At 44.7% G+C, this 22,309-nt stretch overlaps 1 protein-coding gene across 1 annotated transcript in view; it reads left to right on the plus strand.

Moving 5' to 3' along the window:
- SLCO3A1 (solute carrier organic anion transporter family member 3A1) overlaps nucleotides 1-22,309 on the plus strand; it is a 139,332-nt gene that overhangs the window by 81,089 nt on the left and 35,934 nt on the right. The gene's annotated exons all lie outside the window — the stretch shown is intronic.

Here is a 22,309-nt window from a genome sequence, read left to right on the forward strand (position 1 = left end):
CTGTCTGATCTATTGTAGGGGTGATGTTTGTCATATCTGGTAATAACTACCTTGGCCCCAAATCAGCAGTTTACCCCTGTCAGTAGTTTATGTTGATATCCATCATCTCAGTTTTAGGGGTAAGGTAATTTAACCCATGTAGTACATGGGTGCTCAGCACGGTGCTTTCTCACCAGTGCAGCTCTAACTGACCACCCCATAAACCAGAGACCCCACACATGGAATTCAGTCACCAGCCGTTCAGAAACCTTCCCAGTTTGACTTCACCTCTGTGTTTGGTGACTGGGCTTAAAAGACACCATTCAAATACTTCAGGCTTTGCAGGAGGCTGGGTGGTCTACATGATCTCCTGTTAAATCTGAGCCCTGCAGTGTTGGAGACAGAGTAAGAAGTATTACACCCAATCACATCCCTTTGCACTGTGTTGGTTTTAGTGCTTATAACTTTGTCAGCTTTCAAAACTTGACCCCAAAGTATCTACCTCAGGGTTAGATTTTAGGAAGAAATATAATTTTCAGTGCAAACAGCTGTGGCTCAGTGTTTTTGGTTGAATACATGTTATTTTATCATATTCAAATAGTAACGTAATTCTTACAGTTATCATGTACTCCCAAGCTACTCTTGGGAAGAGAGATTTTTGTTGCCTTAGAAAAGCATTTTTTCATCATAAAGTGGGCTGAACTTTGAGATATGAAAGACTTTCTTTTGTGCTGAACTTCTGAAAGATTTTATTTTGTATATGTTTGGTGGGGGTCTGGGTTACACACCTGCTTTGGAATCTTCATCTGCAATGGGCATACACATGCCATGGCTGCAGGAGCTGATGCAGAGGGTTCTTGTTCTTAGTGTTTCCACTCATTTCTCAATGGCTGAGGGAGCAGGAGCAGAGTCAAAACCCCATTCATCTCCTCCTACAATTGCTTTAGTTTATAGTTTGCATTTCAACCTAAAAAACACTTGTTTTTTAGATCTTCTGCATGGTAGGATCAACTCCTTTGAGTGCTGCTTTTTGAACCCAAGCGTATCTTGTTTAATATCAGATTTGCCTGACATAACCTAGTTCTGACTCAGCTACGTTTTGGGTTTTTCTGTTGTGTATGAATAAAGGTGGATTTATTCATTTTTTTCCTGATAAAATAATGAACTGTAAGCTGATGTGTATGTCTGGACATTGTCTCTGCCATACTATATTTTTTCTTCCAGTACCACCTTGGCATCATGCCCATGTAATTAAGTCAAAACGAGTAAGCAACACGTGCTTTGACTGTGCCATGTGGCTCCCTATTGTATGTGTTACAATGGAGCTTCTCAGAACATGCGGGTTAATTAACATCTTTTAGGGACCTGAATAATAGATAATGGTGCACAGGGCTTTACCGTGTTGGGCTCTAATCAGTTTATTAGAAGACAGATGAAGACAACACAGCAGGGCTGTATTATTCTTGCTTCTAGCCCTGGAAATTAAATTGCATAGCATTTATTTGAAATTAACCAAATGAGATCTGTTTAAAAATGTACTAGGACCCGTTTTGTTCAGGTCTATACTTTACTTGTTTGTTTGTTTTCCCTGTTTCTGGAGGGGAAAGACAACCACATTCAGCCCCTTCTAGTGCCATGTAGCACTCGTCAGTATTGCTTTCAAAACGTCCCCCTTAGCTTAATTAACATTACAGTCTGTACCCAGGCAGCATTAATTAATCAGTTGCAAATGGCAATTTTGAAGATGGCAGTGGCCACTACTGTTAGCAATCTGCAATCAGCTTGTGCTGCCCACACAACAGGGGCAGCACAGAGGAGCTCTGAGTAAGCAGCAGACTTTTTGCTCTTTTTTTGTTTTGTTTTTGATGTCAGAGGTGAAAATCCTGCTTTATTCTGTGCTTCCCTCTCCACAGGGCAGAATCCAGTAGTGGGAAGGACAGGCTCTGGCAGTTTGACTCTCCCGCATGCTGATGAGTGAACCTCCTTTTCTTTTTCTCTCCTATCTTGCAGCATGCTCTGCACAAACCAGAGGGCTGTCACGTTGCCTCCTCTCCCACATCTATAGAGCATTTCACAGCCAGATGGAAATACCTGAGCACTGACCCACACCACCTGTCATCTTAGGACAGAGGCTGCTCTGCAATGTGACAGGGAGCTGAACTGCCTTTAAACTTGCCTGATGCATGCCAGGACTCACAAGCTGAGAGTCAGGTTTTACTTTCATCACTTAAGTTGCTTTGGAGATGAGTTCTCTGACCCTTTGCCGGCTGCAAGTGCAGGGATACAAGTGCTGGCAGGCTGGAAGCCAGCTGGAGTGACTGTGCTGTAGCCAGAACTTTGTCACAGCCCTGTCTGTGGTGGCAATATCCTGAACTTGTGCCCTTGTCACCCCACCACTGAGATGACTTGCAGAACCTGTGAAGTACGTGGTGGTACCCAACATGTCCTCATTTACAGTGACAGCACTGAAATATGAATCTTTAAACTCCTGGGAATAAGAAGGAAAAAAAAGGAAAATTGTTTCCCTGCAATGCTTTGAAGGGCTTTGCTAGTTGACAGTCCATTTTTAGGCCATTTTTTATTTGTTCAGAGCCTCTGTGGATGCCCCAGCCTGGCCAGCTGATGCCTTAGATGGGAAGCTCAAAGCTTTTACTCAAAACCTTGGTGCTTGCTGGCTTTACCAGAATGTGGCAGCCTCCATTCTTGAAGGGCTTTAGTATGTGGAGTGGAAGTGAGATGCCTTGGTCGTGGCAATGGGATGAAATAGGAGCTTTCATCTAGGAGAGAGAGAGGAAAGCATGGCTGGAGGTAAAGGAAACCTATGTGATAGGGGCAGATGGACCCTCAGCTTGGCTGCTGCTCTTGTGTCCTTATAGGAGAAGTAAAGGAAAGATCTAGCATGCCAAAAACAACAGTAAAATGGTACCCAAGACAAGGTGTGGGAGATGTTTGGTGATGGAATGCTGGGAAGACCCCAAAAAGCTTGGCTTGTATCATCTCTGCTGTTTGCCAGCAGTGGGAAGCAAAGTAGTATTTCAAGGAGAAAAAAGGCAATATTTTGACTTTTTTTTTTTTTTTAATAACCTGAGAGCAAGTGCTGTGGAATGTGCAGTCCCTGAAATGAATGTTGTTACTAAACCAAGGCCACAGAGATGTGACCTTTCTAGCCCCTACCGTGTCAACTGCAGTTTATTCCTCTAGCTGGTATTTAGGAGATGCTGACCTTTAGTCCCAGCAGGCAGAGTTGCTCCTCTGATTCGTCCCTAAACCAAAGTGAGCCAGGTGACTATGAGCACAGAAACAGGTCTTTGCTAATCTGGTTCCTCTTGACTGGAATGAGGTAGGATGCCTTCACACCGATGGCTCAGCCAGCTGGCCTCCCCTGACTGCTAGCAAAAGGAATAGTGAGAAGTAAAAAGGGGTCACAGCTGCACTTGAAAGGGAATATTGGTCTGTGGCTCAAGTCTTACAGCAACATTTGCCCCTGCAGTTGGGCAGACATGGTGGTGTAGGCATGAAGAACCACCCACCAAACTGCTCCTAAATAGGAAAGGAGGTTTCAATGTGATTTGTACAGTGTAAATACAGCTCCAGGTAGCTGGAAGCAGAATATGGAACTGTCTCCTCTTTTCTTTATTCAAGCCAGCTCTAATTTGTCTTACAATGACAGGTAAAGGGAGAGGAATTTGCATTCCCTCTGTCCACAAAGATTACACGGGGCCAACAGGCAGCACAGAGTCACTTTTCAGAAATGACAGTGCCCTGTTCACATATATTAACTTCTTTTGCCTTCTGCCTCTGGATTATTCACGAGCCAGACAGTATGCTGCCTAAATACCAATAGTGAGTAATGAGGATTAAGTGTTACCTCTAATTCCATCGTTATGAATATTTCAGAACTTCCTGTTCAGGCTTAACTGCTATTTTGGTACAAAAAAAGCAAGTCTTGGGAATTGAGCTGCTGCTGGCCGTGACATCACAGTGCTATGATTTGGATCTGGTGTGACACATATTCCAGAGAGTTAAGCTCAGTCAAGCCTCTTATGTAGATGTGTCTGAGAACCTCTGTGTGGAGAGAGAAGCACTCGTTAGTTGAAGAGGTAGATTTTTAGTGAGTAACAAATATGATTTTTCTGACTGCTCCTGCTGCTTTTTTTGTTTCCCTAGTTTTCTTCCTGAGCAATAAAATTCAGACCATTGGCCAGCATATAATTGGGGAAAAGTTTGGGAACCCTTGGCTTGGTTCCAATTCAGGAATAGTCATATATGAAATATGGGATCAGACAGGGAGCAGTTCACGTACTTCCCCAGCAAGGGAAGCAGTTTAGATGTGGTCTCCTGGAGGCAGGTGAGGGAGGAATACTCTAATGCCTGGACTAGTAATGGTAATATTGCCTCTTCTTCCTTTGGCAGGTTATAAAAAAAGTAGTCCTCACTGGGAATTTTTTCTGGAAGTGCTGGGTCAGGAGCACCCAGGAGGTTTGGAAGTGCAGTTGCTCAGTCCAAAGAGTTTTTCAGATCTCATAATCACCCGTAACAAAAGCTGTGAGAACAGTGAAAGGAAAGAAAACTTCCCTATACAAAGGGATGGGCTTTCAGTGCCCGTCTCTGGGACAGGTGAGGAGATCTGTAGGTATTGTATCTGTGGTATGCAGCATGGCTCTCTTCAAGTTCCTTTTCCCCCTTTCAAACACATTAAAACCTTTCTCTAACTCCAGCAATTCCGTGTAAGCTCAGATTTATTTCAAATGCCAGTATTAAAGGGCTATAAAGGTTTGTGGAGCGGCTTGTCTGCACTATGTAGCAAGAGGTGACCTGTTTTCCTCCACATTAGCTTTTCTTGCTGTGACAGGACCACAAGCACTTTCCTCTGCAAGCCGTGTTGGAGGAGGAATGGCACAAAGTGGTGATTTGGAGGACAGGGCTCTGTTCACTGTCCCTGCTGTGGCTGAGGGGGGAGGTTGCAGCACATTTCTTACCCAGCGTGTAGAAAGCAGGATCAGTGCTAGCAAGCAGTCAAAAGGCAGGATTTGTTTGCAGCAGTGCCTGTGTAATGTTGTCACTTCAGGATGGATGAAGGGCCCTTTATAAACAGCATCATAGATCTGCATGTCCCCATAAGGGTTTTAGAATTTCAGACTGTCAGTCGGCACCTTTTGTTTGTGTTACAGCACCTGCTATTGAAAGGAACAGTGGTTTTCACAGGCAACATAGAGTACATTTTTTTCCTATCTTCATTTGCTCCACTTTTTCATTAGTTCAGTATTAACAATAAGCATGAATGCTGAGTTCTGCATAGTAAAATTGTACATGTGAACACCTGAAAATTATTCCCTTGCAGATGCCAGGAAGAGCAGTCGTACACTGACTGGGGTGATAAAATAGATGCAACCCAACAGCTTTGCCATGATACTGCTGACTTCCCTGAAGTCATGAACTGGATGGACTCTAATCTGTTTGGACTGTGGAAATTGCATATTTCCAAATTGTTCTTTGTGACACATAAATTATCATTCTGAATGGCTACTATCCCTATTAGTATTATGGGTTAATGGTCATTCAGTGTCAAGGAAAACCTTTCTCTTTCCTAAGTGGAAAGGTGTAATAATTTGCCTGAAGGCTTCAATTAGTGCACTGGAGATGAATACACTCTATGATTTCAGTGCCCAGGTAATTTCCTTTAAACACATGCCCTGCTACAGTCTTGTGCATAGTCTTGCCAAAATGCAGTGATGTGATGATTAAAACTTTCTGCTACAACCTCCATTTTTAAGGACGTTCATAAAGGTCACTTCCGGATCAGAAGCCCCCTTTGTGATCCCTGCACCTTTCTGCTGGGAAAATAAGACACATCAGGTTTGCGCAGCAAACCTTGCAGGGAGATTGCTGGGTTGTGTCTGCTGGATGCTTCTCACTGTGGCAGTTTTCTGTGAGATCGATTGGTTCAAATTGAGGTGTTTCGAATCAAATTTATCCAAATATTCAACAGGAGGCTGTCAACATTATGTCATTTGGATGGAGGCAAAAGATTTTTTTATATAATGCAATAATGAGATGACACAGACTCTAGGTAGCTGGTTTTCCCCTTTATCAACACATAATGTTTCGATAATTTCAGCGAAGCATTTTGGGAATGTTTCTTTTGGCAGAACAAATCACAGGGGCCGATGATTTGTCTCAACTAAAGGAAGTATTTCACAGGGATGGAAAAATCTTTTCTTTTTACTGAGCTGCTGTGCCAAACTTTCCATAGAGCAACCTAAGCCTCTAAAGCTGCAAATAGTGTGCTTTCCTTCTCCTGGCGACTCCACTGAGGAACCTCCGTGCTGTGTGTAGATGTTTATCTCCATGGAGTGCTAACCTGATTAAATCATGGATTGGACCAGGTAAAGGAAAACAAGTAATGAGAAGAGTTAACTTTAAATGCTTTTAGAATTGCAGCTTCATTGAGAATAGGAGCAGAATTAGGATAATGTAAAAAACCAAGTCCGCTCCTCCTCCTCCCCACAGTTCAGGTTACAGTGGCAGAGGCAAAGAACAAAGCTTTCTGGCAGACATATGCCTGCTTTGCAAAGCAGCAATGATCACAGTTAATAATCAGTGCCTTCAGTGTGTCTGCTCTGGATCCTTATGAACATAGTGCCAGTTTTATTAATAAAAACCTCTAGGAGATGATAAAAGAATGAATGAAAGTGAAGGTGGAATGTTCCCCTGAGATGACCATTTCATTGGTGATGCTTTACCACAAAACTAGGTTTGTAATTTTCATGTATCCCCTGCAGGATGCAAATTTGGTGGCATATGGCAGAGTATCACATTAATTTTTATCAAGATCCTGTGGGTGGTTTTATTGAGGTCTGCTCAGAGGGAAGCTGCAAACCAGCCTTGGCTGCAGCTGCAGCCTAAGAGGATGGGAGGATGCCATAGAAAACCTGGCTGGAGAAATCCTGATGGCTTTGAAGGAGTGAAATAGTTGTCAGGAAGCTTGATGAACCCTGGACAATATATACTCATGACCAAGTCTACAAAGAAATCTGCCATTCAAGAGGCCCTAAACCTAAGTAGGTTTTTTCTGGATTTTAGCTTCTATGCAGGAAATCAGCAGTGTTGTCAGTCGTGTTTCCTTTAAAATTTTGTAGCTGTAGGTAATAGAAATTCCTGTTGAGTGTAATTGTGATTACTCTCTTTGGGACTGCTGCTTTGTAAAGGTGCCAGGCGTCTGTGTCCTTTGTGCCTGTGATGTGTGCCAAGCCCTTGACTTGTTTCTGTGCTTGATAACTGAAGATAAAATTAAGACTTGATTATTAAAAGGAGAAGGACATACAGTTAAATGGGTGACTGCACAAACTGTGAGAAGGGATCAGTCAGAGCAGACTGTAAAGTATCTAATGTGGAATCTGGGCATTTCTGGATAGCAGTTCTGGAGAAAAGAGGTGTAGGATTAGGATCCTCATTCCCTAAAACCCTGGGAATATCCTTGGTCACATCCCTTAGCCTCTTGGTGCCTCAGTCCTCTGTTATCTGTGGTTTAATGAAGAAAATACCTGAAGTGTGTGATGTGCAGTGACAGGAGCCTCTTACTTGCCTTCAGCAAGAGAGGATGTGAGTTGCCTTCATGCAAGGCTTGATCCCCCTCTTCCACTGAACCATCATTTCTTTTTTGGAAAGTAGGAGATGGTAAAAATCAGAAGAGAGAAATTAAAGGATGGAGTAAATGAGAGGTTTTCTTTGCGCTGAAAGACCTGTTCTCCTGCCAGGGCAAGCTTGCTACATCCTATGAACCTACAGATGAACTTCTGACTGTGCTTTGAGATCTCTCTGTGATACCACATAGTAAACATCTACAATACCTTTAAATACAGACAACATTTGTGGCCAGGCTGTTGTTACTTTGGAGCTAGCACAGAGCTATTGCTGCTTTCCATGACCACCATGACCCATATTCATGCCAGTCATAAAAATTTAGTGTGTTTTAAGACCCCTGCTCTCTGTCAGATATAAATGAATCCATGCAGCCAGTGTTTGTTGGGAGGAGGCAGTCAGAAGGTACCCATACCCCTGCAGAAACCCAAGGCTTTCAAGCCTCTCATTTCCCAGAGCCAGCTAGAGCACAAGAAGAAAATGGGATCCTGATATTTGTTGGGTCAAAAAGACAAAGGAGTTTTATTTCTGGTTTTAGATATCATTAGCATCGGGTTGCTCATATCATATCAAAGCTGCTCAGTGTGGGAACAGTTGCCACAGGGCAGGTCCTTGCTCACAAAAGCAGGTACCATTGTACAAAATCTCCATGGTTTCAGACCTTCCGAATTTCTGTCTTTGTTGCTTATGGTATTGCCCTGTTCTCCTTTCAAGCCTCCCTCTCCCTGAAGCCAGCCTGGTAGCATAACCAGAAAGGGTGGTTCTTGCAATGGGTTTTAACAGCACATTAATAACTAATCAAGGCTGGAATCATAGCAGGTGGTTAAAAAGGGCCTGTTGGTCATCGTTTTGAGCTCTGGCAGAAAGCCTGCCCTGGAAAATGTAATTACTGTCCAAAAGAATGCGACGAACTCTGCCAAAAATAATGAAAGTAGATCATCGTCCAAAGCCACACCAGCTGAAACATGTGGCAGTTTGTGGGGGCCAGCCAAGCGCGGCCCCGCAGGGCTTGGCAGCACCAGAGCGGGGCGGGACGCGGCGGCTCTGCTTCCTGAGAGGGCCTGGCTTTTCATGAAATGGGTCTTGGTTCCTCTGAGTGGAAGAAAACGGGGCAAATTTTGAAATTTTCCACACAGAATATTTTTAGAACAAAGGGTCTGAGAGATTGTTGTTTTTATTGACTCTTCATTTTGTATACGGCTATATATTGTGCAATGTGAAAGTTTATCACATAACAGTGACAATGTTTTTTCAGCCCCCAAAATAACAATGTGTTCCGTTTTGAAATTCTGAGGAGGAGAATTTTCAACATCCTGTCCTTTTTTTATTTTTTTCCTCCTCCCGAAAACTAAACTAAAGATAAGCAGCCATAGTCTCATAAACCCTCCTGACTTCATCTGCTGCATTTTTCCAGTGGCACACTGGTCCATCAAAGGCTTTCTGACCAATTCCACTTACCAGGACCTTGCAATAAAGATAAACCTTGTGAAATGATGATAAAAGAGGCAGCTCTATTTGCTGGTTTGGAAATTGCTGTTTCCAGCCTCCTGTCACATACTTTGTAGGATTCCTCTCTGTAGCAGTTCTTTCAGCTGGATTATTTTAAAAGTATGAGTATCTTAAATTGGACTGCTTTGCAGGATTGGGCTTGGAAATGCCAGCACTGGCAGTTCAGCTGGCAGGACTTGCAGCATATGGGTGCTATAAACCTCTGAATTCAGCTCAGGTCCAGCCAGAATAGCTTGGTTGTCTGAAGCTGGGTTCATTTTCTGAGCAGTTGCCTATACAGTCTTCAGGAGTTAATGTCTTCCAGGAGGTGATTGCTGGAAGTGGGGTAATAAACAGTCAGAGAAATGAGAGAGTCTCCATTAATTAATTAATAGAGCCACACTGCAGATGGGCAGGAGCCAGTAAGTGACAGCACCAGAGTGACTCTTAGTAATACTGCTCAGATATTTGCAGTTACTTTGTTGGTTGCAATCACTTTTTTGTCTAACCAGGATGAAGGGATGCTTACAAAGAGAAGCAGCTTGAAGCCAAAGATTTGGGAATTAAGGGACTTGTATTCATTTTAGAATTAAAATTTAATTTACTTTTTTAAAATGAAACCAACCAACAAAAAAGTCAGAACAAGCCTGCACTCCACCCTCTTGAAAACATAAAGCTCATCAAAAAGTAGCAAATTCAGAGGTGGACATTTCTGAACAAAATGGGAAAAAAAATGGGGTATTTATCATTAAAGCCATTACCCCCAGGAGAGTGAGTGTGCAGAGCCACACCAGCTCCTGAAAAGTCACTAAGGAGAAGTAATAGAAACAATTTTGGACAACTTGTTTTAGTAACAAGAGGGCATCATGAACCTTCCTATGTTCATCCCACTTGTCCAATTAGGGTTGCTTCCCTAAGGCCGGGGCAACCTCCTGTTAAACACCCTTAACTGGGCCATTCTGATGTGATTGATTTTAAATGGGATATTAAGATTCTTTTAATTCACTTCCCAACTTAAAAGGTAATTCCAGGTCTACCGGGGGAGAATTGCTGTCTTCTCTCAGAGCCTCCATCCCACCCCTCTCCTGGAGGGCTGGAAAAGGGCTTTGTTTCGTCTTTCAGCTGTGGTTGTGGATGCTTAATTAAGGGAGACAAGCCCATAATGATAACAGCAGCTGTTCTCTCCCCTGGGCAGAAAGAGACTCTTCAGGGACAGGGTCTTCCTTGGCACAAAGGAAAATATTCTTATGAAAGCAGCACTGAAGAGGCTGGCAGCTCCCCACGGCTTCTGACTTTGAAAGAAACCGCAGGAAAACATCCACGTGGCCTGTAGTTTTGGCAAGTGGAGGGAAGGATGTGCACTAGGGATTAAATGCTGAATAACATTCTCTCAGGAACATGGTCCTCTGGATCCAGCCTCCAGGGTTTATGTTTATAGTGCAACTGACTGCTAACAATTATATTGGAAGTAATCTTAGACTGGGGGATTATCCTGCATCCAGCCAGTCTCCCCATCCCCCAGGACAGACTGGCATCTGGCATCCCTCACACTTCCCCACATGGGGTGAATGGGGGGGGATATTTGGATGTGGTTGTCAGACTGGGCCACCCCCACTGCCTGCCCTGGAAGGTTTTGTGGGAGCATAGTGCTGTCCCTCTGGTAAATAGTGGGTATTAAGACTTCCCAAATTTCTCTTGCTGAGAAGTTTGCGTAGAACCTGTCGAGAAGTAACACTGCCATGAAGCAAAGCACACCTGGAGTCACAAGCCCACATTTCCCACAGCGATCCCTGCAGATACTTTGGGGACACCTCAGAATACTCTTGTCACTGTCCAAAAGAAGCAGGTGGAGCTGTGAGCTGGGCACAGCCGAGGGCTGAGCAGCCCCTGCAGTGAAGGACCTCGAAGGGAGGAGGTGGGTGGGAGGGAGGTGCAAGGATACCTGTGTGAAGCCATGGTTGCTCACTAATAAAAGTCTGGCAGGTCCCAGGGCAGCACCCTAAATGTGCTAAAGATTTGACCCAAAGCCAGAGTTCCCATAAACCTCAGTGAGATTTGGGTCAGGGCAAAGAATGACTATTGTCAAGAGAAAATGCTTTTTTCTGATGGCGTTTGCAATGTAAGGAAGTGGAGCAACAGAAGTTTTGTTTTTAATTTCCTTTCCTTCCTGACAGCTCAGCCATTACCAGAGTAGATTAAATCTATTGTGCAGAGGAAAGCACAGCACTTTTCTAAATTGTTGGTACAGATAAATGTTATCAGCACCGGGTTCCCAGCATCTTGCCTGATGTCATGAGATGATTCCCAGGCCTCTCCTTGCTTCAGAAATTTAGGATGGGCTTACCCAGTGCTAGTTGCCTGTGAGTTATCCTGTGCAGTGTGGTCTGTACCTGAGCAGCAACCAAGCAAAGGGAGATCTGAAGAGACACCACAAAATATATGAAAACTGCTCTTGCTAAAAGTGAGAGTCTTGCTTGTGGCTTTTGGGAGGGCAGGAGGTTTCCAGACAGTTCTTGGGGTACTGTTGCTTTTTGGACACTCTTCCTGGTCTCCTTCACAGAGGAACAAACCATTTATTACATTGCTCTTTAATTGTCCTGAGTTTTTCTTGCCAGACTTTTTAAAAAAAGACATTAAATAAAGGAGAAAAAGAAATTAGAATTGCTTATGTTCCCAGGGAGCCATCGGCTAAGCTGGAAGCACTGGAGCAGGAGTGATTGGGACTGTGGGGCAATGGGAGGTTTTCCTTGGCACAGAAATGCCTGAACAGCAGGAATATGAACTTTCCACTCATTGTTCAGAATGAGATTCTGTGGCAGGTGCTGTGTTTGGGCTGGAGAACTACACATGTATGTGTGTGTAATAGCTTGATCAGTTGGGAGGAGAGGGAGATTTGGGGAACTGTGGACTATTTGGGGTAACCAGCACCATACCAGACTGAATGAGTCTGTGTATTCTAACCCTGGAAAATCCCTCCTCTGGATGATGCTGAGAATAAAGGTGTTGACATCCTAGATGCTGTCAGCACAAGGAAGAAATGGCAAGCACTGTTAGAGGCATTAAAAAGACTGGAAATGCAGCAGTGGCCCTCTGCTGCTGTCAGATGAGATGTGGGAAGGAGCAGTGGGGAATTTTGCAGGGAAAATTCAAACAGTGAGACAGGCGTGTAGGAGGTCCGGTAGGGAGGGAACAGAGCTGAACTTTTCTCCCTGACTCATCATTGCTTAGAAAAGCAGCAAGCTGTCTGTATAACATAAAACCTCAGTTAGAAATGGAACTTGCTGGGTTCTCATTTAAAGTATGTGGGATGGGAAGGAATACCCCCAAGACTGAGGTTAAAGAGAGAGGGAGGTAGTCCTGGCAGCCTTATCTTCAAATGAATGTGTTACGTCTGTGCCAAACTCAGTACACAGCTTAAAGAAATAAATAAATAAAAAGGGAAGGCGGTGTTGCACCAACCTCCAAACTGACAAATGCCAAAATTCGCATTTTACAGGCTCTTGAGGATCATGTATGGGAATAGCTCAATGTACTCTCAGTCATATGAGACTAGTGTATTTTAGAGTATAAGGAGGATGAGAGGTGCTGACTGTTACAGAATTCAAGTGATGGAGATTAAAGTGTGCAAGAGCCCCAGAAGGGACTCATGTCTTTTGGGCAAACAGAGGTTGCGCTCGCAGGTGGCATGCACTGCTTGTCCAAGCAGAGGAGAGAGATGGGAAGGATTTTGTGCAGATCTTTAATATACTTTTGATCCTCTGTAGGATCAAAACCACCCAGTGTTAAACAGGACATCAGTCAGCAAACTCAGAGGAGAGTTGCAGTCCTGTAGAGAGGGAAGAGTGCCCTGAAAGTACATTTCCATACAAATCTACAGTTGGCACAATTCCTGGGAAACAACACAAGGAAATGTGCCTGCGTGTAGCTACAGCAGGATCATGGATTTGATGAAACAGGTGTTTGTGTTTAGCAGCTGGGAGGAGATGAGCACAGCTCGAAGGCATGCGACTTCAGCCCTTCAAAAAACTGTACTTGGCGTTGGAGCATGTGGGTTTTTTTCTTCCAAAGTCTCTGGTGGCTGCTTCCCAAGGCAATTAGCACGGAGAAAAATTGCTTGAAAGGTGGAAATTGCTGGTTCAAGCCCACGGCTACGGCTGTTGTATTTGCACCGTATGTTGAAGGTGTGGAATCTGCAGCTCGTGGGCTCGTGCATCGGGGTGTGCACAGCCTGCCCTGGATTTGCACGCTATAGTTAGGTATGTGCTCATACCCACTTCTTAAACTGAGTTGGCTTCTTCTGAGGTGATAACAAGCAAATTTCAGGGACAGGAATGTGAGCCAGCAGGGTGGGTGGAGCAAGTGCCTTGTCCTTACATTTAAGAGATCTCTCAGCATCGGCTTTTTGCGACACACCTGACTAGGCAGGACATGGGTTTGGGCATGTTTTTCTTTCTTTGTTTGCTTTTTGCAGAAAGTGACAGAAAAATGACCTATTAGAGCTTTTTTTCAAGAGTTCTAAGCCAGCCTGAGTCTCTAATCTTTTCCAATGCATGTCCAAACTACCTGTAAATCCTTTGGAGAAAGAGACATATCTTTTATGAGCATTAAGCAATACGTATATCTTCAAGAATGCTTGCTTTGTAGGAATAACCCCCCATGAAGATGAGCATTTTGGCAGAGGGTGATGGAGGCAGCATTGGGTGCAGGGTGAGGTATTAAACCACCACATAGTGTGTGGGGTTTTGTAGTCAGTGTCTGCCCAGGATGCTTGCATGTGATTCTGCAGGCTGTTTGTATGTAGAGTGTATGTAAATATTAGAAGACAGGGCATCAGAGTGATTGCAGCTTAAGTAGGAAAACAGTGGTACAACAATGCCACTGCATTCATAATCCTCCGTGAGTGTTCAGTGCTTTAGTTAAATATGCAGAGACTGATGGAGATTGCCAGTGGATTAGCTCTTGTGTGACTGGTGCCAGGGATTGATTAGCATAAGCAAATTTCTTCTCCAGCTTCCCATCAGTACGGAGAGGAATGCAGCAAGGCGGTCCCTCCACTGCCTGGAAGGGTGCTGGGATGCTGGGGAGGAAAACTGGAGTGGGGAACAGTTTGCTCCCAGTGTTAACTGGTGGGACCAAAGTAATCCCAAGAGTTCTGTGATGAGCACATCCCCGTAGTTTACCTTGCAGAGCTCACAAATTGGCTGCTTTAATTTTTGTTGTGCTTACAAATGCAGGTTTTAGGGTTGTGGAGCTTTTATGTTGTGTCATTTGTTTCTGTGCCATCTTTTCAGTGACCCTATTTCAGCAGCTGACTAAAGCAGGGACCTAAAGGCCAATAGAAATAGGGCTCCAGGATGGGTTTTTGGTTGGTTTGGGATTAGTTGTTTGGTTTGGTTTGGTTTTTTGCTTGAGTGTTCTTTATTTCTGTTCTCATCAGAATGAGGGCACAAGCCAGCTAATGGGTGTGGTTTTGAGTGGCCACAAGTGTACCTAGTAATTATGGAAAATACAGGTCTGGAAACAGCTTGTGCTCCTAATGCAAAAGTCCAGTCCCCTTTTTGTGCCTCTCCACAAATATTCTGTGTGTGCATCAGGATCCCCTGGGACTGTCAATTGCTGATATAACATTGATCCTTGCAAATATAGCCTTGATGGTGCTGGGGACAGGGATTTCCTGACAAAACAAACTTAAGGCTTGGTAATAATTGAAAATGCTGGGTGGTTGACCAGGCAAAACACCTGCTTATAGGAATCAGATTTCATCTCAAAGTCAGCAGTCATTTCCTTGGAGAAATCCTGAATTCTGACAGAAATCAATATTTAAAGGGACACTGATAGTCTGGGGAGAAACCTCTATGTAAGGTGCTTTCAAGTCCTAGCAACCTCTTTAGGGAATAACATCTGAATGCTAAATATAGACCAGAACAAAGAACTATGCTGTGAAGTAGTGAAATAGTCTTTCCCAGCAGGCAGGAGGAAGGACACTGTTATGGGCTCTCTCTGCAGCCCTGGAAGAATGACATTAGAAGCTTATTATATCTGTAGCCTGCATGCATTTTTTATTGCCTCTTGATAAGTAAATGAAACCCCCCAACCAGCTTTAGATACAGTCAATTCTTACTAAACACAGGGGTAAATAAGTCATTCTGCAGCATTTCCATACAGTGGTGAGTAGCTTGCATTAAAAACACAAATCTTCATGAAGCAAGAGCTGATTTTACAGGGTGCAGAAAGTGATTTGGTATTTCAACTGAAAGGTTTGATCAGAGAAGAGGGGAAGAAGCTGACAGGAGCTGTTCAAGGCTGCCTGATTTCAAACTCAGTAATAATTTCTTTCACGGGCTAAAGGCAGGGCAATCAAATAGTGAATATCCCTGTATGGCTCTCCCATCACCAGTGATCCCTTGGAAATGGGAGAAATCAGATTCAATCCAACACTTTTGCTTTGTAGGCTTGCTGTTTGCTGGAGCTGTTCCACTGGCCAAAAGCACCCACAGGTCAGTCAGTGAGAAACAGGATGTCTTGGGACACCACTGTCAGATCTTTCTCCAGGTGTTGTACTGCACACACAGATGCAAGTGATAAGCTGTTACGGTGGAATCAAAGAGAAGAGCTCAGAACCAAAGCTCAGTTTGTTCTAATGCATTTTGTGTCCCTGATTGCTCAGGCAGTGCATAATATTTATGCATCTTGCAGCACTTCACAAGGAGGGACTAGCTTTTGTTAAAAGGTGGAAAAGTAATGAGATGCAGTGAATGGTCCATGGGAAGGTGATGGCTGAGCAGGCAATTCAGCCTCTCACTATCTGGGGAGTGCCAGGACATCCTTCCTTGTGTTTGGCATCACTTGAGCAACCCTAAAGAGATGTCTGAGGGGTCTACTGGTTTTGAGCTCCTAAAGGCAAAACTAATAAATAATATGTGTGCCTCTGTACAGATGGGATGAACCCCCCCAACTCTTCCCTCCTCCCCACCCCATTTCATACCAATACAGATCTGGAACTGCTTTGATCCCCATCAGAACAAAGACTAAACATTAAAGTGAATTATCCCAAAGTTGCTCCTCATTAATTGACAACTGCAGGCACTTGAAAACATCTGTCCAGGTTGTCTGAACATTCCCTTCGCTTCAGTGGTTGCCCTGAGGGAGCAGAACAAATGGACACATTCACCTTTCCTATAGTTGGTCACAGTGGTGTGAGAGAGCAGGAGCCATAAGGGAGCAGGAGGTGGGGATGGTTGTGTAGACAAGGAGTCAGATGGAAAAACAATATCTTTCTGTGGTAAATGGGGAAAGCTGGGAAGGAGAGACCAAGGGGCTGAGTGGGAATGCAGGCATCCTTGCACTCATATGGGCACAGGGGGGCTCGTGGGCACACTGTCTGCCACAGAGGAGGGGCAGTGCTGGAGGACTCCAGCGGGTTGTGCTGTGAGAAGAAACCATCTGGCTAGGAAACAGCCTCCATCTACCCTTACTGTGCGTTTTTGAGGTTACATCACGTGATAGAAATCCGAGAAAACCCACTGAAACAATGAGCTTTGGCCACTGCATGAGAGTGTGGAAGCTTTTATCCCAAGCCCTTGAGGGCCAGTGCCTGGTGGGCAGGAGGATACACCATCTCCAATCTGTACCAGCATGCCTTTGGTTCCCACAGGCTGTGCTGGGGTGGTGTCTCTTTAAGGGCAGGTTACAGAGCACATGAATTACGATATTCCAGTAATCCCTTCACATTGGCCTGCCCAGTCCTCCACACGGCAGGAAATGTGGGACAAGCAGGGTTTTGAGATTATCTCGTGCTTTGCAAAGCCAGTTCCCTTTGTGCTTTTAGAAAGAGCTTGCTCCTGCAGCAGGCAGGGGGCTGGGGGTGATGATCCCGGCGGGATGCTGTCCCATGTCCGCAGCAGCACCGCCAGGGCCATGGCAGCATGTGTGTGTGCTCTGTCCTCCTCCACATATCCCAGTGCCTGTGTTTTGTGATGACTGTTGAACCACCCAGTTCCTGTCATCCTTGACAGAGATCATATTTACCTCCCAGACCCCTTCCTCCATGGGGATGTAGTTAATTGATGCAAGCACAACACTACCTTTGCACTGGAGTTTCCCACATCTTCCAAACTGGTTGGCTTTTTGCCCACCAAAGCTGACCCTTGGGGTGGTGCAAAGGGGAAGAGGTATTGCTCTGGCTATGTGCTTTGCTGAAGATTTGCTGATCCTTAGGAGCACAGTGAATAATCTCCTACACTCTTTAATTTCGTGCAAATGCCAAGGCAGGAGCAACCGGGGTCGAGAGAACCCAGGAGATACCAGTGACATCTCCATAGCTAAATAAAACAGGATCCTCTGCAACACCAGGGATTTGTCCATGGTTGGGAAATGCTGTATGATTCACTGCTGATGGTTGCTGCTCTGATAGCCCTGTGTGCGGTCCCGCTGTGGGAGATGCTGCTTTTCCTCCTCCTGTCTCACCTACCCAGCTCACCTTTGCCTGGCACATCTTGGCAGCTCTCCAACATAACTTTCCTCGTGTCCTCAGCCCCTGGTGAGGCTGAGATTTGAAGCAAAATGACTTGGTATTCTTTAGCTGCTCATGTATTTTTTTCTCAGCCCATGACTGTGCACTGAACCTGCTCTTATTCCTCAGTGAACTGTACCTGAGATGCCTCCTCACTGCACCTTGGTGAGACTGGCAAGCCTTGCTGCATCTCCCCCAATGCCTTATTTCCAGCCAGGAGGTTTTCTCCTGGGAGTTACTGTCCCCAGTTAATTCATTACAGGGATTGAGTTGATGCTTCACCTGTTTCACCCTGCACACAACACAGGTTTGCTCATGTTTCAGGATCCTGTTGCTGCTGGAAAGCAACTGGGATCACCAAGGGACAGCTCTGTATTACTGAAATACTGACATCCTTTATCCCTGTTTTGCAATTTGGTTCTTGAACACTTTGCATGACTCACTCATGGCACCTCTGTGCCACCATCTCCCCACAGATGTGGTACCTGCTGCTGCTCCTTCCCTTTGCACTAATGGAAAACTGCATTATCAGTCTTGGGCCTTGCTAGTGATAAAATCTCATCACAAAATGTCAGATCTAATACTCCCCTCTGTCCCAATCCTTTCCTCAGCCCCTGGAAAGTGTTAGTTGACAAGACAAAGTAGGATTTGGCAAATTGTTCTATTTGAAAAGATGGGGAAGAAAATATTTCTGATTTCTCAGTCCAGCCTGGCTTGCTGCCTTTTTTTCCCTGCCTTTTTGGGAGGCAGGGAGATTGACGAAGGGGATAGAGCAAGTAGGCTGAAAATTATTAGTTGTTTTGAAATTAAAATGTAATCATGTTTTTAAAGGACCCAAACTGAAAGGAAGTATTTGTGAGTTATGAAACAAAATGTATCAATTGTCCTAAGGCAGAGTCAGTTTGGTTTTTAATTTGCATCTCTAGAGTATTTCTAAGAATTACCATTATTTGTTAAGAATTAAAGAAAATACTCTAAGATTAAAAATAAAAATACTACCAAATTGCTGTACCTACACTGATTACTGGTTTTATTGGAGTTTCCCAAGAGGCTGGTGGAGCTGGGATTGGATCTTTGATCTGTTTACTCCTGGTATTATTGACCTCTGGCTCTTTCAAATCTGGCTGATCTAAAAAAGTTAGAGAGAAACATGGGAAAAGATCGAGCAAGTGGTATTAAAGCTGGCCCCATCTTTATCCTTAGCAGCAACCTCAAGACTGGGAAGAGAGGTTTTGCAAGACCTCTTTCTCTACTAAGCAGCAGCTTTGTGGTTGCATGACTAGGTGGATGATGTGGAAAGTGTTTTCCCAATAAGGGGGAGTGACTAGCCATGGTGCAGAATTTCTGGAAGGAGGAAGGATGTCTTAAGCTAATTCTAACTTTCTTAATTTCCCCTTGAGTCCTCAATTCCACATAAATGTTCAACCACAGGCACTATCCCAATTGCCTAATAGCCTAATTCTCGTGCCCAATAGCATGCTCTGTTGATCCTTGATCATAGTCCTGCTCTGTACAGACTGTCCATTGTTTTTCCACAATCTACTTGATTTGTGAATTAAAGCGTAAAATACTAATATTGCAACAGTAGGATTTTGTTGGAGTCTCAAAAAAAGGTAACACAAAGGGCATGGGGTGAGACAGTTAGTTTCTTTATTTTAGGACAAACTATAGAATAAGAAAAAAACACAATTAACCTGAGGGGTTTTTAAGCTAGCCTAGAGGTGAATAATAATTTAATAGCTTTTAAAAGGTCTTAGATAGGTGTTTTGCTGGATCCTCTATCCCACATTGCCCTCTAGTGAGGACATTGCAGAGCAAATCATGCCTTCTTGCAGCCACCAGGATATGAAATGTGGTATTTTAATAACTGAGCTTGTTTCTCAAGCCTTGTAACAGCTCGTTTCTGTGGTGGTGTTGTGATACAACTGTGTGAGGAGGGGCAGAATTCATCTGTCACCTGCACTGTCACCTGTACGTGCACTGGCCGCAGCTTTATCTATATAATAAAGCACATTTGCTTTATCTGAGCTATCTGCCTCTGCAAGTATCTCCCTCCTGCTGCTGGATCACCAGCCACAGGTCTCTGCTCTCTTCTGCTTTGGGAAAAGGGGAAAATATTCCCTGGGAACGGTTTGGGGAAGGATGATCTTTTTTCATGTTGTCTTACTCTTTGCTCCATGAACATACTCCAGTTCTGTGGTTTTGCCTGTGGTTTGGAGATCATCATGGGACAAAATTCCATCCCTCTTTAATCCAACACTGAGGCATCCAAAAGTGATGTGTAGAGGATTAGAATTGGCCTTGTCCTTCTGCCTGCGTACCTGTATGACAAGACACATTGGTGCCACAAGACAATTTTGATGTGTTCCCAGTTTTATAGAGCTGTTAAACACAGAAAGTCATCAACCAGTAGTAGGTTTTTAAAACTAAACTAAACAAAACAAACAAACAAAAAAAAATCAGAGAACCAAATATCTGCTGCCTCTGGAGTGCAGGTCATGCAAGGTCTCACCTAAACCTGCCCTGTGGGGCCCAGAGCTGGCCACTCCTGGAGTGTGGGTGCTCCAGATCAGCTGTCTGATGGCCACACAGTCCTTTTACTCACACACAGGTCTCATCAGGGCAGTGGCACAGCAGCTCAGAAGCCCCCTTTGTTGGTTGGTGCCTGTGGGAACCCGTTGCAGCCCAGGGTGCTTTGAAGGGCCATCCCTGTGGATGTGAACCCTCAGACAGCTCTGGGTGCTGGATACCAGGGTCTGGGCTGAGGATCTGGGTCTGGGAAAGAGGAAATGCTCGAATGTGCCTGAACTTTCCTTTCCTTTATACATTCTAGGGCAGAGAAATAAGAGCAAAGCAATGTCGGGAGTCCTGAAGTCCAAGAGTTCTTCATCCAAAACATGGGCTCTGTTTGTCACTGCCCCAACCGATGTGTCCTTATGTGCTTGACCATAATTATTTAGAAATTCATAACTAATCTTCAGCCATCAAAGATTAACCTGCTCTTTGATTGCTGGCTTGTTCATCACAGTAGTAGCCATGGCAATCTCTGCTAGATGCTGTCTGTTTAAGCTCTTTGACTAAAAACTTAACAGTTTTAGAACAGTTCTAAAACCTGTGATTTCCTGCTTGCAGACAGGGAAAGGGCACAACCTGATTGTGCATGTGGCAAATACGGGGGTGATGACAGTGCCCCGTTGTCACTGCCATCCTCCCAGGGGCTCTGGGACCCCCAGGAACACCGTCATGTCGGGGGAGCCGGGGTGAGCAGCACTGTCATCCAGCCTGCTCCACGTGGCACTTGTGGGCTGAATGACAAACACTAATGCCATCTAGTGACCAAAAAAAAGGTGACAATTTTTTTTTTGTTGTTACTTTGGTTTGGATATTTTATAAAATGCCATTGGAAATCTTGTAGCCCCAAGTGAGGCTGCCCTTGGGGGCTGGGAAGGAGGCAAATGATGCTGGGTGTGCTGGGGAAAAAAAAAAAACCTTTTTATCTTCTGTCTCCAGCTCTTCCCTCATTTCACATTCCACAAAGTGCTTCTGCATGTAACCAGGGACTGGGATCTCCCACATAAGGCTTTATAGATACCCAAGGGAACAAGCACAGGCTTCCTAACCAGCTCTGATGCTCAAGGAGCACAAATTCCCTAGTTTACTGCTGGATTATGGGGCACAAACCCAACACCCCAGGACAAGGTGACTGCAGATGGCTGGTTCACTAGGGACATGGACATCATGGGCAGAGACTCTAGGGACTAATTTAAGCTGGCAGCACGGCTGCCACACAGTGCCATTGCTGCAGCTTTGAGCTTGGCTGAAATAGGGCAGGGGATGGCAGCTCTTGCTGCTGCACTGACAGTGACTCCTTACTGTGGCTCATACAACCTGTCACTTTTTTTCCTTCCAGCACCTTTGTTTCCCCCTCTTGCTGCTGTAGGTGATGAGAGCCATGAAGGCATTAGCACGCTGGGTTTCTGTGTGAGCAGCTGGCTGGAGGCACTGCTGCTTTGTACCTAGTTACTAATCCAGCCAGGTCCCAGTGCCGACAACCTGGAGGAATTAATTTGCACCCTGCATTTTAAAAATGAAGGTGCAGTTGTTTCTGACCATACCAGCTTATTCTGCTTGACTGAGCCATCACCAGCAGATGTGGTTTGCCTTGTGTAGGGCTGGTGGTCTCCTGGGAATATTTCGCAGTTCTGGTAATTTCTCCAGCTCCTGAGAAATGCACAGAGAGAGAACTTGGGAATTAAAAGTTTCCAGATAAGGAAACTGAGGGCTGAGATAGCTGAGATGAAGTGCATTATGGATGCACTGAGATGCCAGGCAGCACCCCCGGAGAGATTTGGAGGGAGATGTGGGATGTACCCCAGAGGAGAGTGAGAAAAGCACCCAGATGCAGATAAGCTCCTTCATGGGCCGTTTCTGAAGTGCAGTGACACCAAGACTGGTGCCAGCACAGGCTGCCCCCCTCCCCAGGCACAGGGATCCATCAGCACTGTCTTGCCCCAGAGGGAACAAGCAGGCTCGTGCTCTGCGCTGACCAGACCTTGTCTCTGCTTCCTTCAGAAAGCTATTTACAAGGGTCCTTGGGGATTTTCTGTTGTTTTTCCTAGATGTTGTTATTATCCCAAATGTGAAGGTATCAAATATGTTCTTATTGTCTAATTTACAAATGTTTTGTGT

The sequence above is a fragment of the Pseudopipra pipra genome, chromosome 12 (genome assembly GCF_036250125.1).
Source record: "Pseudopipra pipra isolate bDixPip1 chromosome 12, bDixPip1.hap1, whole genome shotgun sequence".
In the NCBI taxonomy this organism is placed as follows: domain Eukaryota; kingdom Metazoa; phylum Chordata; class Aves; order Passeriformes; family Pipridae; genus Pseudopipra; species Pseudopipra pipra.